The 18,842-nt window shown below is 41.5% G+C and overlaps 1 long non-coding RNA gene across 2 annotated transcripts in view; it reads left to right on the forward strand.

Annotated features, from left to right (window-relative positions):
- Positions 1-18,842, forward strand: part of LOC139801967 (uncharacterized) — a 164,048-nt gene that overhangs the window by 74,086 nt on the left and 71,120 nt on the right. Inside the window, exon 1 of one of the 2 annotated variants that reach the window (XR_011728436.1) lies at positions 8,096-8,213. The exons of the other annotated variant lie outside the window; for it this stretch is intronic. This is a non-coding gene — a long non-coding RNA (uncharacterized lncRNA). Of the gene's footprint in view, positions 1-8,095; positions 8,214-18,842 lie in introns of those variants that run through there. 2 annotated transcript variants of the gene reach the window in all.

Genomic DNA, 18,842 nt, shown 5'->3' on the forward strand with positions numbered 1-18,842 from the left:
GCACCAGGCTGGCAGTGCCAGAAAAGCACAGGCACCAGAATATCTGTACCTGTGCTCTTCCAGCCTAGAAACATCATTTGCTAGGTGTGGGCCCAAGAGGAGAACTTCCCAGGCAAAGGAAATGGTAGCAACCTTCCTCTGTCTGACTGCCTTCTCTTTCAGCATGTGTGCTGAGCTTTTCTCATGTTATGGCTTTGACTAGAAGAGTCCCTAAAATGTGGCTTTTGGACTAAAACCCACTGAGTGATGTCCTACACAATATTTGTCTGGCAACAGTGGTGAGATTTTGTCACTAGATCCCTAATATCTCCTTGCGGGTTAGAAATATGTCACTCAAGTATTTGAGGGCATTCAAAAGTGTTCTCCACAGCTGGGGAGAAGCACACTTGTTGGGCTTTAATAAAAGACCTGTCAGTTGTGTGCTTAACAGCATTCTTATTAATGCATAAAACTTCCATTGTTTCTTAATTTACTTGAAAGGGTTGTTTAGACCCTTAATTGCCCTATAACAATATAGTGATAGTAAGTTAGATTTCAATCAACATACTCATGAATTGCCAGTATTTTAGCAATAAATTGCTAGCTAATAAACTTGTAGCTTCCTTTGTAAATGCCAGCGAAAGGCCTAAACATTCCTTGCAGAGTTAATTGCACATTTAGTGCTCGTGTAATTTTGAATTAATTACATGCCAAATGGATTTATGTTGTATGTACTTAATAAACCTTGGTAAGTGTCCTTTTAACAATCAGTTAGTATTTAGGATCCTATTTGCATAAAAAGAATGACTTATGACACTGGGGGAAGATGTTTCCATGATGTGCTGACTGGTGGGTAGTGGTTTGTACGGGATTTGGGACCAGAAGCTGCAGAAATAAATGAGCAGAGGTGTGAATCCAGTGGAGGAGTGTGAAGATTGGCTGTGTCCCAGCTTGATCAAGAAATGGTGGAGTCTGTACAGGCTTTAATGATCCAGAGCCCTCTAGAGTGAGAAGAATGTTTAGGTTTGGGTTGTATTGCAAGTGTAGACCAGGTCTGGAAGCAAAGTGTGGCACTGCAGCAACAGTAAGAAGTGGCTAAAATGAGCAGCACCCAACACCCTGCTGAAATAAAGGAGAAAATTCATGCCAGACTGCTTTAAGTACCATTTTGTCAGCCTCAGACTATTCTACAAGGAATTCTACTTTCCCTCCCAGTGAAGTATTTAGTATGTGTAATTTTAAAAAGCTTTAAACCTGTCAATGCTGGTAATGTAGAACTACATTATAAGCTCAAGAGCATGGATGTTTAGGTAAATAGATAAACTAACTTTCCATGCAAAAATCGCTCCCAGGAGTTTATCTGTTTTAGGTCCTGTTGCTTTTAAAACATTAGGCATAAAGAATTTCACTCATAACCTTGAGTATGGGTTATCCTGAAGTTCTGGGGACTTTATTGTGTTTTTGATATGCCAGGAGCAGCACGTAATGTGTTTGACCTCCTGCCTTTACCCAGCTATGTGTTCTGGGTTTTTTTATCTAAGTAACAGCAACCCACTCCTGAAAGATTCTGCAACCTTTAACACACAAATGGTAACCCATAGGCTGCAGGCTTTTAAAAGTTTAATTACTGACCTTTATTCACTTTTGCTCTTCTCTGCAGATAACATCATTTAGTAGATTTTAATATGTAGTGAGTGCTTTGGTCTCTTCTCCCTAGTAGCTACCAGTAAGACGAGAGGGCATGGTCTTAAGCTCTGCCAGGGGAGGTTTAAGTTAGATATTAGGAAAAAATTCTTTACAGAGAGGGTGGTGAGGCATTGGAATGGGCTGCCCAGGGAGGTGGTGGATTATCTGTCCCTGGACATTTTAAAAAGAGACTGATGTGGCACTCGGTGCCATGGGCTGGGAACCAGTGGTGGTGGATTAAGGGTTGGGTTTGATGATCTCAGAGCTCCTTTCCAACCTGGATGATTCTGTGATTCTGTGGCAATAACATTTCAGGGAGATATCCTTGTCAGGTTATAGTAATGCTCAAGTGTTCATATGACAGGAATTCCCCTTCAGGATAGTGCACTGAATAGCAGGTTTTTGCCCTCTTTACATAGAGATAAAGGCTGAGCAACTTGGGAATACAAAGGCAGGGCAGGGTGAAGAGAAAAGGGCAATAATAAAACGAAAAAGCAGTTCCTTAGGGCTCAAAGTAGAGTTCTACATAAACCAGAATTTTATCAGTTTTTCCATTGCTGTGAAAATGTCTGATTTCTCTTGTCAAGAGGTTGGTAAGGCAGGATTACAAGCACCAGGAAACTGATGCAGCAGTATTACTGGAGATGACTTTTTCTTTTTTTTTCTCTTGTGCTGTACAGCATGGAGAAGCAGATGTATCACATATATTAATGAGCAGTTCTGCCTATCAGGGAAGCAATCCTGCCAACCCCAAATGCTCAAAGAACAGGAGATTGAATAATAACAGGAATAAATGTAGAGTTCAGTTTCACTCCTACATTTCTAAGCACGTTCCTTAATATTTCCCTCCTTCTAAGTCTCTCTGCCCAACTGAGCTAGATTCTCTGGACTTGAGCAGTTGTCTTTTAATTAAATGCCTCTTCTTCCAAGATGTGTGACAGTTACAAAACTGACATGTTCTAGCTTTAGTGCTTTCTAGGCATTTTCCTAGAGGCTTGTTTTATATTCCACCAAGCTAAAGCTTCTCAGTTAAATACCACCATGTGCCAATCTCCAGGACCTTCTCCCAGCCTGCTCCCCAGGGAGAGCAGGAACACTGTCTCTGCCTGGCTCTGTAAAACACCCCATGGAAGGGCACTCATCAGTCTCTCCTTACAGTTATTTTCCTCTGGGTGTTGCATCTCAGAGGTGACCATTAACCACTCTAACCAAAGTTCCTCCTGAAGATATTTTTTTCACCACTGATTCAAAATAGTTTTTTCCAGAGAGAAAAATTTCTCTCATACTTTCAGATGGAGGGAAGATGGAAGTCGAAAAAAGTCTGCCTAGGGATTTTTTTCCGAATAAAATGGTTCTTGTAAAAATGCTCAAGATTTTGTTTTGACATTTTCAAAGTAGAATAGGCTTCCTGAGGTGGCTTTGGTTAGTATAAAACCCAACCTGAATAAAAATCTCACCCCAAAAATTCCTACACCAGCAGAGAAAGTTATATAAAAAGGTTAAATTGATTTTCCGTTGTCCCCAAGTAAATTATTTTCTCTCTGTGTCTTTCATTCTGAAAAGTGAATCTCCCCAGAACTGAAGCAGTGACAAAGGTCGAAGAATAAACCAGTGCAGAGGGAAATCTAGGGAGAGAATAAAAAATGTGGGACAGTCAGTGAGGTGGGGAGATAAACAAAACTGTTCCCTGATGGCAAAGGTTTTACAAAGGGCCTTGCATTAGTTATGCTGGAGTTATATGTAGAGGTTTAAAGAAACCCCTGCCAAATAAACAAGAACACATGGGAGTATGGACACTGGAGGTAGCTGCAAGTTGTATTAATTATGCTCACTGATAAAAAATCTGTGCTAAGTTCTAAAATGTAGAAATTTTGGTTGAACATTCAAATACTTAAATAGGTTGTCACCTGGAGCAAAATGTAAGGACTCACCTCCTCACAGAACTGAAGGTTTTGAACTGCCGTAGACTCATGAAGCACTGGCTTGCTGCCTGAGCATGAAAAAAGAAAAAAAAAAAGAAGTTTCAAAATCTCCAGTTTAACTTAATTCCTGCTGTTTTCCTCAGTGGTTCCCCTCATAAGCAAGTTTGCTGTTTTGTTTTCTTACTTGGGCAGTGCCTATGGATTTAGTTGTTGGCTTAGCACGTCTGTCAGGAGTATTTTCTTTACAGAAAGTCAAATTGTGCAGCCTGGGGAGGGCCTCAGATTTGGTGGAGCTGTGCATGGTGTCTCCTTGGTAATTACTAGAGATGAATTTGCTGTTAGAAGAGGATGGAGACAAATCTTTTCCCAGCAGCACTTCTTTGGGTAGGATTGTATATTACAGCAGCATAAACTTGACCGTGCAATGTCCTGTTCTGTCTGTCCCCATCCCTAGCAGATTGAGACTCTCTCTCACCTTCTTCATCAACCCAGAAGCAATTTGGGATAATGTAAACTTCTCTAAGCCACTTGGCAAGCAGATAGAGGGTAATTCACGTGCTGCACTGGAACTCAAACCTTGGATGTTTCCACCATTTCAAGGCCTAATGATTCCAGTTCTGTTTATGAGCTAATTATCTGTTCTCTCCTTGAAGTCCATGAGAAACCTCTTGGAGCAACAGTGCCAAAGAGCTTGGATTTACCATGTAATTTTCCTTTGCTAGATGCTCTAGGACAGCAATGGTATCACTTCACAGAAGTGTAGTTAAAATTAACGATGCAAGATGCTGCCCAAGAATTGCAAATGCTAGACAGGGACCCAGCTGCAACTTTTTATGCTGCTCAAAGGATTTCTGAGTATAAGTTAGGTTACTCACATCATTAAGCATTTGCAGAAACATTCTCCCTCCTTATACATCATCAGCCTTTATAATCTTGTTAGCTCTGACCCCTGGAGCTCTGCTTTGTGTTCAGGTGGCAGGCTCAGTAATTTATCCAATGCAGGCACTTCATGACCCAGTTGTGTGATGTTCCCACTTTTCTATGCTTGTACAAGCAGTTGCACGGAACAAAATGGACAAAAGGTGGAAAGAAACAAACCTGTCTTACACTGAATGCTTTCCCTGTCTTGCAGCCAGGGCTGGACTGGGAGGAGCTGAGGGTTCTGGTGAGCAGGCTCCAGGTGACCTGAGATCTCCATATGGACTAAGAGTCAAAATTTAAGGTGAAAGATCACTGGTAGTTCAAAGTGGACCAGAGTATTCTTTTTCTGTATATTTTTGAAGCATTTTAGAAAAGTTGTTCCATTTACTGTTTGTAACACACAACATGTTCACTTGTTTGGAGTGTACTTCAGGCCAAACAGAATTGCTGTCTTAGAGGGCAGCAATAACCAGCAGCTCCAGACTCTGTGGAAACTTCTCATGCAGAACAAAAGCAGATTATAACCTCATGTACTTATTTTCTTGTTCTTGTAAGTAGCACAGCCTTTTTGACTCAAAAGTTTGACTCATTTGGAGAAGGTCTGAGCAAAATTAGGGTTTCAGATCGTTTGCCTTTACTCATCCTTAAAAAGGTTAGTGCTGTAAAATAAGGCTGGAATTTTTCAGCCAAATAGTTACAGCCACTGACATGGAATTTGAAATTTTCAGAATTTAGAGTTTTTAATTTATTTTTTCTATCACCTATGGACTTTTGTAATTTCTCTGGTTTTCTTTTTGTAGTGGTTTCCTTAAGACTTGCTCATGATTCCTTTTCGCATGCATGTTCCCAGTGTGTCCCTTCCCAATGACATCCATTTTTGGGTCTTATTTCACAAAACTGAAGGGATGACATAGGTGTCATGGTTGTCCATCTTAGCAGCCCAGCAGAGCCCAGTGTAACACACAGTCAGGGGCACATTTCCTGTGCTCAAACCCTGTGCTTCCTGCTCTGAGAAGAGCTGGGGGCTCCTCTGCCAACAGGAGCCCACTGAATCAAGGTGCTTCTTTGTAAGGAGAGGAAAGTGTAACCAGTGACTATATATTAATGCTGTTACTGGCTCTAAGCTTGCTACCTTAACTTGCTTTACTTGTTCATAACTATGTAGGATTCCACTGTACTGAATGGGATTAATTATAAGAACAGGATATATCATCATTGATTGATATAATTAATAATGTTTTGTTCACATCATATGTGACAAGAATAGGAAGGGGATAAATTATGGACTCTGTGAAAGACAAGATGAGATTTCAAGTGAATACCCTGAAGCAAAGCCAGCCCAGATGGCACCACTGGATTTCATTCACAGGTGGTGGTGCAGACACAGCAGTGAGGACTGTGTGCTGTGATGTCTTGAAGCAGACATTAGGTATTACAGCACAGTCAGTGCTACAGAATTTTCTGCTTTTTTCTTTCTGGTGGCGAATGGTTTTTCTGGTTTGCTGTTAAAGGGAAAACTTAATTCACATTCATTTCAGACACTTTCTTCCTCTGCCTTTGACATTTAACCTTATGCTAAGGGGCCCAGAGGCTGCTAAATCTGCAGCCCCCACCGTCAGCGCTAACGGATCGTATCAACATTCTTGACTTCCAGCAGCCAGGGATTAAAGCGAAAGAAAAGTTGGAGAGAACGAGTTTCTCATCATCTCTCCCCTTCCATTATATTCAAGCCACACTTCCTGCACCCTCTATAAATATTTAAAGCAACAGTAGCCAACGTTTAAAGATTGGGACGGAAGGAGAAATCCAACCGCGTCTGCGTCTTCCCTCTGCAGCGAGCGGCAGCTCCGCAGCACATTCAGCCAGAGGTCGTGTGCATTCTTAATGAGGTCACCTACCCTCTGCTTACATGGGGAGCAATATGAAACTTCAGTGAGAGTTTTAATTGCTAGCCATGGTTTATAGCCTTAAATGAGTTGGAGAAAGCTTTATAATAATGTATGTCTAAGCTTAGCAGGTGATCGTGGCTGTATAAGAGGTTGTAATTAGGAAAAAGGCTGGAAAATGCATCTCCATTTCTGCAGCTTCCATACAGTAAATCCTAATGGTTTCTCAATCTGAAATTTGCTTTTATCTCCCTTTTGGGTGCCTGTTACTTCTGGAGTCACAGCTTTAAAAATAAAAAAGAAAAGTGAGAGAAAATACTAGGAAGACAGGGAATTAAAGTCTAAAGATAAATTCATAACAAATCCAAGTGTTTAAAAAACATGCTCCCAACTAATGCTCCTGAACTGATTTACTTTCACCCCATTTTGGAACTAAATGCCTTTTTTCTTCCCTCTATATTATGATACCTACTTTCTGATAAGCTATTTTGGGCACAAGGATTTTGCTGAGAAATGTAAGAAGTCCGTGGCCTCTCCTTTAAATTCTCGACAGCCACTTTAGAGGCAACAAGATTTTAAATTATGTGTACATCACGACACTGGTTTAGAATAATCTAACAACCTGTCTTCCATGCACACTGAAGAAGTCCTCCCACAGACAGACGTGACAGCCCTGTTAAAGTGTTACCTATTTTTGTGTCCACACTATTTTTGTGGTTTTCGGATGTCTTTCACTGAAAAGTGAAAATCCTGTGGAGCTGCTTTTTTTTCTTTTTTTTTCCTCATTCCTGGTCCATGATTGGGCAGGGAGAAGAAGAGCATCCAGCAGAGAGGAGCATGTGTGTATTGCCAAGGAATTGTTCTTGTGCACGGGAGTAGTATCAGAATGGAAACTACAATTTTTAGAAGTTTCCCTCCACCCGCTGATTATTACATAACTTAGAATTGAATGCATTTTGTTTCACTTCTGGCTCCATGGTATGTGAGGCATGAAATGGGACTGTTCATGCCAAGCAACCAAAGACAGCCCAGACTGGCTTTCAGATCCGTGGATTCATAATCCAGATCCTTGTACAGAAGACTTTTGGTATTGTACTTCTCATCCACAGCACATACTTAATAGGTGGTTTGTTACTACTTCTGATTGGGTCCAAGGTTTCATTTGGCCCTTGGCAGGGCTCATATTTGGACAGTGCACAATGTCAAGGTCTTAAAGTCTGATTAACATGAAGTCTTGCTCTTGGAAGACTGTACTGACTTTTATGGTGAGCAAGCTTGTTACTGTGATTTTATTCTGGATAAAGAAGCATCTGTAGTAACTTAATGCAGCCTGAGAGAGGCTCTTTAGGACTTTTGAAGATGACATTTGATTTGCAGCCAGAATAAGAGAGTTTCACCTAGACAACACAAGCTTTTTTTGCTAAAGCTTTCTTTGGGGAAAGATTGTATCTTAAATGATTTGAAGCATTTCCTGGGGCATTCAGTTACATCTTTAAGAACCTGATTTAACCCCCTGAGAGGTCAATGGGAATTCTTCCTCTGACTTCAAGGTGCTTGAAGGGTGCTTTTCTGTTCTTAAAGAAAAAAAAAATTAAAAAAGTCTTTCCGACTATTGTTTCTCTTATTTTCCTTCCTTTTATTTCTACCACTGAACTCTTGTCTGGTTTTAGTCTTCTAATCTTCACAGTAAGAAAAGAAAAAAAAAATTGCTGATAAGTGGAGATTGGACAGCGGATGCATCAGCTCTGTGATTGCCCTGCTATATCTGGACACTGAAACTGAGAAGTTGCTGCCAATTGCAACCAGTCCATGGGGAGAGGTGAATTCTGTCAATGAATGTTGCTCGATTGCTTTTTTTACCAGCAGCTGTCGCTATCTTTTGGGCCCTCCTAACACCCAGGTCGATAACTGAAAGGCTCTGTGGATACAGAGATTTCCTCTGCTTCCCAAGTTGGTAGCAGAGGTTATATGTTATAAATCAGATGCTATTATGTGATGGATCTGGATGATAATCTAAAGGAGATGTACAGCTGGCGTGCTCTTCTCAGCTGCTCTTTTTAGCTGTCCTACCTGGATGAATTGTAGCATAGTTCTAATCGATGCTCTTTTTCAAAATAAAGCAGTGAAATAATTCCTCTTAGAAAAATATTTGACCTTTTTGCCCTCAGTTGGCTTTTTACAGGCAAATGTAAATCAGGTGGCATAGCTGGTCTACAGAGAAACCCTCAGATCAGCCAAAGCTACAGAATCTGTCTCTGATATTGGAGGAGTCATCTGAAGTCCTTTATGCCAGCTAGATCTGAGGTTTGGTTAGGCTGCCTCTAGAGCCAGGTACATTTAATTCAGGTCAGAATTAGGAGCTGTCTTTAAAGTTCAGGAATATTTCTGAACACACACACACACACACACACACAGACACACACACACACAAACTCCCACAACAAGGTGTTTGTGCAGTTCTGTGGGCAAAGCAGGTAGAATTAAACCTGAGTCCTTTCATACTGTCTGATACCAGGAGTTAATGAACTGGTGCCTGCAGTGTTGAATGCTGCTGTGTGTAATCACTCAGTAATGGTACAAACAGCTGATTTCAAGGAGTTCTTGGCAGTTATGAAATGCTCATAGTGGTAGGAGTGTACTAAAAATAAGAAAAATGCACTTTTTTTCTCAAGCAAAACCCAGCAACACAGCCGTGAAGTGGCTGGGGTTTCAGGGAAGAAATTCCAGTCTCTTCTCTGACACACAGCAGAATCCAAAAGTATTAAATATCTGTCTTTGAAAAAATTCAGTAGTTGTTCATTTGCAAGTGTTATTAATCTAAAAAGTTTGGGGAAAATATTGCTTGTTTTCAGTTTTGAAGGAATTTATGCTTTCAGCTCACCTGGTGGCACAGCCAAGTGGTAACCTGGCAGTGGGCATGGGTGTGGGGGGAAGTGATGTCTTAATTTGCATTCTTTTATGAATTGATAAATAAACAAATTGTAATGTCACTATAAATATTAGGAAAATTGCCTGCTAAGAGAATATGAACATTTTATTGCGATTCCTGCTTTCAGAAGCTTGAGTAAAGGGTAGTCCTGGAATATGCTAAGTCTGAATGCTGAGGTTCAATCAGCAGTGCAATCAGAGCAGCTTTGCCTGCACCATGCAGGGTGAGAGTCACTGCAGGGTCTCTGTGTCTTAGCCACACTGACAGTGCCTCAGAGAAGGTGGTGAGGCAGCACTCAGTACCTGAGCTCTGCTGCTGCCCTCTCTGCTTCTGTTTGATGCAGATTTATCACACTAACAGGCTAAATCTCCCTAAGCTACAGAGAGCTTTTAAGACAATTATACTGCAGTGTCCCCTTTCTGCAAGAGTCTCAGTCATAATCTCGCTAAGCAGCAGTGCAAGAGCAAGCTGGATAATTAATCTGCAGTCTTTGCCTTTCATTCACTATGACTTACTCACTTGCTTAAAAAAATGTAATGCATCTCCTAGGTGGTTTGCTGTGTCAAAGTAAACCCTTGATAGGTATAGTTTTGATACTTTTTTTTTTCTTTTGGTTAGAAGTAAGTACACCTGTGCTCACAGGCCTGGTGGAAGCTGAATGCATGATGCTGTGTACTCACCATTTCCAGAGCTGGGATCATAACTGAGCTGTGAAATCATGGGTGAGCTGTTCAAGAGCCTCCTGGTGTGCTGAATTTTGTACAGCCCAGAGGACTGGGAATTGGTATCTCTGGGAAAAGCTTGGGCAAAACTCTTCTCTGGTTCCCTACTTGTCACCAACATCAGTGTGTTCAGCTCTAGCTTGGAGAAGATGTCATGGGCAGTTTTAAAAAAATTCTTCTGTCAGTGGGGAAAGATATGTTGTGATGTTAGATTATCATGGTTTATCCAGGACTGCTTTTTTGCAGTTGTTGCCATGTTGCAAAGCTGCTTTGCTCCTGACCACCTGGGCTGTAAAACTGTGTGCAGCATCCTGCCAGTTAACAGAGCTTCATTTTCTAGTGAAGACTCACCAGCAGAACAATGTTGTCTGGAATAAAAAAAGTATGGAGATCCCCAAACAGAGACAACATGCTTCTGTTTCAGTCTGCTACAGCAGAAGAATTAATTTGTGAATTAATTCATACTGGCTTAACAGGAGATAACAAGCTAGAAACCACTTATCTGTTGGTGGATCTCTGTCAACCTGCTGATCCAGGCACTTGAATCTTATCTCTTCTTATCAAAATCAGCAAGAACAAGGAAAGAGCTTGTAGGAACTGAGAAGTACTGGGTCTGTGCTATTTGTGTAAGGCAGGTACTCTGCATGACTACTGACCTTCTGTTGGCAGGTCTGGCTTTCTTGTATTTTCAAATGTTTTGGGAGGAGCTCAGCTGCACAAAGTGCTGGTGGGACTGGGCCAGTTTCTAGTAGCTGATGGTCTGACATTCCCAGATTTTAGAATGGGCTGTTTCATATTAATTTTAACAGTAATACACATTGAAGAGCTTTACCTCTGATAGCACTTAAGAAAGAGAGAAAAGGGAGAAAAATACTTACATAGACAGAATCAGAAGATTAAACTAGGAATAGTAGTATGTCAGGTATATCCTAATGTAATTTGTAAATGAAAAAAAAAAAAAAAGAAAATGTTGACATTCCCCATTTTATTTCTTTTCCTCCTGAAATTACAGGAGGTCCTGATCATTTACAATGTGTTGGCAACTCCAAGTGCCAGTTAATGTTTTCAAGACTGCATTTATCCAAGCCACCACCAATAATTATTTTTTTTTTTTAGCTTTCCCGTGAAAATGTAATCACTAAGCAAATGCAAAACAAAATGATAAACAAAAAAATCCCATCATCTTGGATCTATACCATATAAACCTCAGTGTTTTTAACACACTAGAGCTGTTGGATTAGTTTATGGCCATCCTGGTGCAAGCCCTAGAGGTGCTTGCTCTTAGCTGTGTGCCTGCACTGGGGAGGAGAGGCCCAGGGGGTTGTAGGGTAGGAGAGACAACAGCAGGTCTGGAACTGCACTTAAAAGCCATTTTTCTCCTTTCTTGGGACTCACTCATGCCTGAGTGCTGTGGAGCAGGGTTTGCAGGGGTGAAGGGACTGGAGCCATGCCTTTGACATGTGCATGCACTTGCAGCTAGGCTGAGGTCAGAGCAGAAGAATGCTGCTGTAATTATGGCTGCAGGCAAGGGCTGAGCATAATGGGAATCAGGGGCTGGCTCAGCCAAAGATTTCCTGTATGATCCTGGTCAAGTCACTTAATTACTTTTGCCTCATTTCTCAGTTGTACAGTGTATATCCTAAGGCTTCAGTTACCTGCCTTGTCTATTTAAATCAAACTCCCTTTGAAGCCAGGACTCTACAATGAGACTATGCTGTTAATTGGAGTCTCTGGGTGATAGTGTAATTGTGTGTAGTGTAATAACAACATTTCCCTGCAATTTGCATCAGCTTTGCCACCGAATTTGCCTCTGCAATCCTCCCAGTTTTTACTGCTCCTGTTGAATATCAGTGCACAAAACTTAACCCTGGCCCATTAAATGTGGGCTAATCTCACTCAGGAGACTTCTCACTGAGTTCACTGAAGTCAAAGGCAGACCTCTGCTTTTTTATTTTCTGAGGCTGGGATTTCCCCCTAAATCCCTTCTTGTGCTGGAGAACTGGAGCAGGAGGATTGCTACTGTGCTGTGTGCCCTGTCCCTGCATCCCTGGCTGCAGATGCTGTGTGTGGACTGACCTGGCAACTGGTCCAGCTTGGTTCCACACAGTTCTTTGAGCTTAGTGTTAGTGGACCTGTGCTCACATGGTTGGAACTGGTTCTGCTACATAAAGCTTTCAGGTTTAGAATAAATTAAACCAGCCCTTTGGTTTTTTCCCCCTTAAGAGTTAGTGTTGTCAAAACCTTCTTGCAAAACTAATAAATAAGCAAGTCACGTTTTATTTGATTTTTAAAGAAACAAGTGGGACACAATTAGCAAAGGAACCATTGCCATACAATTTCAGTGACATTTTGAACAGCATTTCATGATTTGGGATGAACTGTCCTGACAGAAATTGCTATTTTGTAAGTGCAAATACTGCTGCAATCCAAGCTTGTGTAGATATTTTTTAATGGAAGGAACACAGACAAAGTGTAATGCACAGCTTAGGCTGATTCTGAGGGAGAATCTGTTGGAGTAACTTAGTGGGATGTGATGGAGCCTCTGGTAATTGGGACTGAAGTGAACGGGTAACAATGGATTTTTTGGCATCATTTTGCCTGGTGGCAGAGAGTAAGGGAGAAATCCAGTGCTGTGCAAAGGGCCTGAACAAATGCCATGAATCTGATGTCCCACTGAGACCCCTCAGAATGGGGCTTAAATGGGAAATTAATCAAAGAAATCAATACAAGGTCAAGTGGTGTTTGTTTACCCCTGGAATATGCAGGAGGGAACAATTCATTTGCAGTGTAAGTCTATGAAGTGGAGTGGGTTTTACTGACTTTCAGGATGAAGTTGGCTGGGAACACACATAAATAATGGGTAGATTAAGAAAATTCAGGGTTTTTAAGTTTTTTGATCAAAAACCTCCATATTTTTCAGCATGAAAATTAGGCAGAAGTAACATTCAGGTTCAGTATTCCTGAATATATATTTATTTTATAAAAGTGAATATTTCATCCATCAGAGGAGCCAAATCATTAATAGAAGTCAAAATTAACCTGAATATGAATTTAAGTGAATGCATAATTCAGTGAAAGAGCTGTGTGGTTCTCTGCCTCCCATGTTTCTGAGCACAAGTACAGGGATTTAGCCTGTGGCATGGATTGTGGTGGTGACTTCCTAGGCTGAAGCCACGAGGAGAAGCAGCAGCAATTTTTGGTAGCTCTGAACTTCAGTTTATGAGGTTCCTGTTATAATCAACGAGGGGAGGTCAGTGCCACCAGAGGATAAACTAAAATGCCTGAACAACTTAGGCTATTAACTTTTTTTTTTTTCCCTAGGAGCTATATTAGGTGGCAAAAATATTCTCTGAATTTCAGACATGCTAACACTGGTCCTATTTATATCTGCATCATCTGAAAAGGTAGGATCTGTCTACTGTAGGATGAAACAGGCATAAGGCAGTACTTTCATCTGCTCCATTCACTAAAACCCTGACTTGACTGAACAAAGTGCTTTAATAAGTGTGATGGGGTTTGGAGTCTGTAGCTTAGAATTTTCCCTTCTTTTCAGTTAGGCTCATGCATCCAATAAATTAACAAGTATAGGGATACCTTAGTGCCAAACAAGGGGCTGCTGCTTCCTGCAGTCCATTGACCTCTGTAGGTGCTTTCTGTTGTTGAGAGTTTTGCTCTTGACCTAAACAGGGCCAGGATTTCTCCTGAGGAGGCTGTTCCCACAAACAAGGACCACTTCCACGAGTGATGGCATCTGGGCTCACCTGTGTGTCTTTGGATTTCCTCTCACTGCTATTTGAATGTCCCAAGAAATAAAATCAATGCCACTAATGCCTTCATGTCCTTTTCAGTTGTGTAACACAGAACAATGGTTTCCACTTGTGTTGTGTGATTTATGTTTCCATAAAGCACAACTGGTGCTCTGACATGATGCAGAAGAGAATTTGTTGGACACGGTAATACTGGTAGAAAAATGTTCTCTCTGTTTAGATGTCATGACTATTTTCTTTTTCAAGGGAAAATTCTAGTGTCACATACAAATGTTACCTTTTCCCCTGATTATCTTGTACAAAGCTAATAGTTTTGGAATAGATACAGATTTTTAATGCAATGCTATGGTTCTGGTTTATGGAAAAATGGATCAATTACCAAGGCAGGCTTCAAAGAGGGAGACTGCCCTAAGTTATAAATGGCTCAGTCCCTTAATTCTGTCATAATCCTATTTGATATATAGTTCTCAGTGCTGCTGAATCCTTTTAGGGCTCTTTGATCAAGTGAGTACTTTCAAATGTGATGCCTCCTGTCATCTAACCCCCTAAAAATAACACAACTTGCCATTTAATTTCTGGAAACATACGTTTTCCTTGCTTTTTTTTTTTTTTTTCCCTTGTAGAGAAAACAAAAAACCTGACTTTCATTCTTTCATATTAACTAATTTAAGGAGAGAAAGGAGGACTACTGGAAACAAGACCATTTTATTTATCAAAAGCCCACTTCAATATTCTTGCTTAGGCCTGAGCTCTAGCAGAGACAGGATCAGACCACTCAGACATTAGATGCTGGTGTTCCAGGTGTCACTGAGGAATTAATTTAGACTATGAGATGTGTGAGAGATGCAGAATATTACAGAAAGCTCCTAATTTCTAAAGTAACAAGTAATTTGGCATTTACCTGGGGACACCTTCACTGGATGCCTTGAAATTCAAGTCTAAGGAACAGATCTCTTTATAGTGTCTCAGGTCTGGCTTTTTTCAGCATCCTGATGAGTCTCTTCCAGATCAGGTCATGGGACTCATTAGATGTGTACGTTTGACATAGATCCTTTTCTTCCCCCCCATTTTTAAAGGCACACCAGGAAATTGTACAGTTACCAAGCCCAAATTAATATTTTTTATATTATGGTGATGTGGTGCCAGAACTCCTGCTTTTCTGTTGGGCATTATAACTGCTGTAACTGGTAGTCAAAATCCAGCTCTGTAAGGGAGGAAAGTATTCATACAGATGGAAAGTTTAATATTTGGCATGTGAGGAGGTCTTTGTTTTCCTTCTTTACAACCAGTGAGTTACATTCAGCACTGGTGTTCTTTCTTTAACTGATGTGCACCCAGATAAGTAGATCCATTGACTTAAGACAGACAAATCAAGGGAGTGAGGGATTGTAGGCTCAAATTGTCCATCCTTGTGTTGGTTTTCAGCTCTTCTAGGTAGAAATTGGTGGCTCCTAAAGCTACCCTTGGATGTTCTCCTGCAAGAGAAGCTTGGTCTGAGGAACTAGAATCCCAGGAGGAAAATGTAACCTGCCCAGGGGGATGGCTACTTCAGCATCTCCTTGTTTGCCCAGCTAGGTATGTTTTCCAAGATCTCATTTACACCCCAGAAAGGGAGAACACTAAGGAGTGTGCTTGAGGTGAGTCCTGCAGGCTTCTCACCATTGTGAAATTTGAAATTTGTACTCTTGGAAGCTCTGGAGCTGTAGGCTCCCACTGTTCTTAACCAGCAGGAGCAGCCTGCAGATTTTGGCATCTTTTCTACCTTTGCACCTCAGCTCAGAAGCCAGTCTGCTCTTGGCTTTCTTACACACAGTTGTGACCTGCCTGCCCGCAGACATCTGACTTTGAAACCTAAAGGGTGTGGGTTGAAGTTTAAATACAGTTGTAAACACACTTAATAGTGAGGTTAAAGGCCCATGGCTGTCCCTTAAAGCAATTCAATTTGCATACAGCCTTCCAGCTGAAGTAATGAAGCCGAAAGAGCCAAGTGCCATCCTGCTGGAACCAGGCTGGCTTGTATAGAGGGTTATGTAGTGATGCAGCTGCCTGCAACCATAGAGGACTGGGTGCTTTCTACCATGGAAACAGATTATTCCAGCCAATCCTTTGCTCCTGTTTCAGAGTAGCTCTCCTTCAGCATTTAACAAGTAGAACAGAGCATCCCAGACATAGCTCCAACCTGCTCAGATGTTATTCTGCTTCTGCCTACAGGTTATTGTATGTTCACTTAGAAACCCGAGTGTTTTGAACTCCTGAACCACCATCTGCTCAATCTATACACTCTGTTTATCAAGTGCACTGTAAGGTCTGAACCATTTTATGGAGCCCTGCCAGCTGAAATGAAATATTAGTTGCTGTATATTTTGAAAAAGTGTCGCTTTGTGGCCAAAAGAGCTTGGAGATCCCAGCTGGTAATCAAAGAGCAATGTCACATTTTTCTGGTTAGGGGCTCCATTGGTCTCCAGATTCTTTAGAAACCTAACTGATGAATTAGCCAATCAAATTTACATCTGAATTAAATCCAAACTGCCATCACTGAAGACCTGTATCACCAGCAATAACAACCACAGCAAAAAGTCAAGCCTTGTGAAAATAAACGTGCAAAGCTTCTATGCTTCATGTTCAATAAATCCCTCCTTACACGTGTGATCCTGCAAGTGCTTCTTCCTAGTCAGAGGTGCCCTAATCTGCCACTATTAAGACTGCAAAGGGTTTGCTATTGATTTCTGTGGGTTAAATGTTAGGGCTTCTCTTTATTCCCCCCAGCCCATAGGGCAGATGAATGTGGATAAGAGAGAAAGCAGGTTATAGGAGGCTTCAGTCCTTGGTCCTGTAATGCCATTAGTGACATTTAAGTCTGACTCTGCACCTTGGTGCTCTGGCTGTTGCAGTTCAAGCTACTGGAATGGTTTGCTGAGCCTTAAACCTGATCTATGTGAAGTGAAGAACCTTTGATTGCTCTGCATCTGGTGCTGGCAGTGTGGTAGCAGTGGTTTTCACCACCTCTGGAGTCATGGGAGCCACGTGTAGCTGGTCTGAGGCTGGGTCAGGGATGCACAGATTGAGAAAAGGCAGAGGTGAACACCCTGTAGCTGAGGTGGTGTCTGTGGAAGGTGCTTTCTCCAGCATCTTCCTTGGTCCACAAACCCCATGTCCCGAGGCTGGTGTTTCATGGTGAGTCCTGGGAAGTGAGGATTGGAGTAAAGGAGGGAAATTGTAGCACTCTCTCATTTTCTTTTATGCTGCTTCTGGCAGTGAACTTCTGAGCTGGTTCTAAGCCTGTGTTGTCTGCTGCTTCACTTAGCCCTGCTGCCCAGCAAGGAACCCTGGTGCTTGGCAAGATCGGGCCCTGGGGTTTGGAAAGAGGGGGAAGGGAAAGCAGGATTACTCCTGAGATGAGCTCTGAGCATGCAGCTGTCCTAGCTGAGACACTTTGCCAGCCTTCTAAAATAAACCCACTCAAGCCACTCTTTTCTGATCAAAGAACGAAGTGGCTTAAGCTGGATAAAGCTTGTGTTGGTGACAGACTTCACTGCTAGGGCTAGCTTGTGTGTTTCCTTCATTTAGCAATGGCTTTTAAGGATTTTGATTTAATTCTGTGGGTCTTAAACATAAGCAGAAAATTCTTCTAGTTAAATGTACATTTTGCTTTTAATTCTCGAGTTTGGTAGCTTTAAAATAGAATACAATCTCTGCAGTGGTTCCTGTAAAATGTTGTATTAAAAATGTATTGTTCTATCTTGCAGTCCCTTTTTCCTGCAGCTGGGTTTAACACAGGACTGCTAGAGAGACCACAACAGAGAGCAGTTTGCTCATTACTTTTCAAGGAGAAATTGTTTTGAGTGAAGGTATAACCTCCAGAGCCCCAGAACACATCTGATTTCCCCTCACCTCTACTGTGACTTGTCCCATGACATGGGACTATCAATAATATATGTATCTTCTTACTGTACTGCTCAGTACATTCTCCTGGAGGTAGATCTGGTTAGAAAGCACTTGAAGTTTCCTTACACATCTCCACTTCCCCAAGGGATCAATGTCTTGATGGATCACATTCAAACACATTCAACATCTCACGGAGGGTGTGTGAAAGGACAACAGAATCACTTTCACTCTATCCATATCCATTTCCTACTGCACTCCCTGGTGTACAACTATTGGCATGCCCGGAGGGAACAGCACTTCTCAAGGTCACAGGAGGTGGAAAATAGCCACTGTCAAGGCACAGAAACTTTTGAATCAAGAGAGCAAAGGCATGACCTTTTTCTAACTCCCAAGGAGAAATTAGTGGCTTTTGGTGGTGGTGGTGGCAGTGTGTGTACTGTGGAGTTGTGGTAGGCTGGGGATTTTTTTAACCTTGGCAAATAAAGTTAAGTGCTTATTTAAAAAAAAAATATGGGAATCTTTCCATTTTCAGGGTAAAATTTTCTACATTTCTTCACTTGTGTTACAGGAACAAAGGAGAATAGGATTCCAGTGTTACTGCATTTCAACCTTACTTTACATGAGATCTGTACCTTACAAAAGTGCAGTGCAGTTCTCTGCACTGTGCTCTGGCTGCTTCCACTGACTTGTTTTATTAGTATTAAAAAGGAGATTCTGACAGACTCAGGAATGTCCATCATTTACTGGACAGTGACAGATTACAGTCACTTTTGAAAGGAGTTTTTACTCTTGGAGGGGTGGGAATTAAACCTGAACCTTCCCCATCAGAGGTGAGGGCCCCAGCTCTTTGGTTTCAGAGAAAGAAAGAAATGCATTGCTTCCTCACAGCCTGGAGGTGGAACAGCAGGTCCCTGTGAACCTATCCTAGCAGAATCTTTCCCAAATCAAAATTATGTATTTTGGAGCTGTCAAAAGGAATGTTTGTCACTGGTAATGCAATTCACTTCAGTTGTGTTTTGAGAGTGAATATGGACTAGGCAAGTGCATGCAGCATCCCACGGGGCATCCAGTTACTGCTGGAACTTGCTTTTAGAGATTTTTCTAATTTTTTTTTTAATAGAAAACATGATTTATAGAACTTTCTG

Source organism: Heliangelus exortis, chromosome 13 (assembly GCF_036169615.1).
Source record: "Heliangelus exortis chromosome 13, bHelExo1.hap1, whole genome shotgun sequence".
Classification (NCBI taxonomy): Eukaryota; Metazoa; Chordata; class Aves; order Apodiformes; family Trochilidae; genus Heliangelus; species Heliangelus exortis.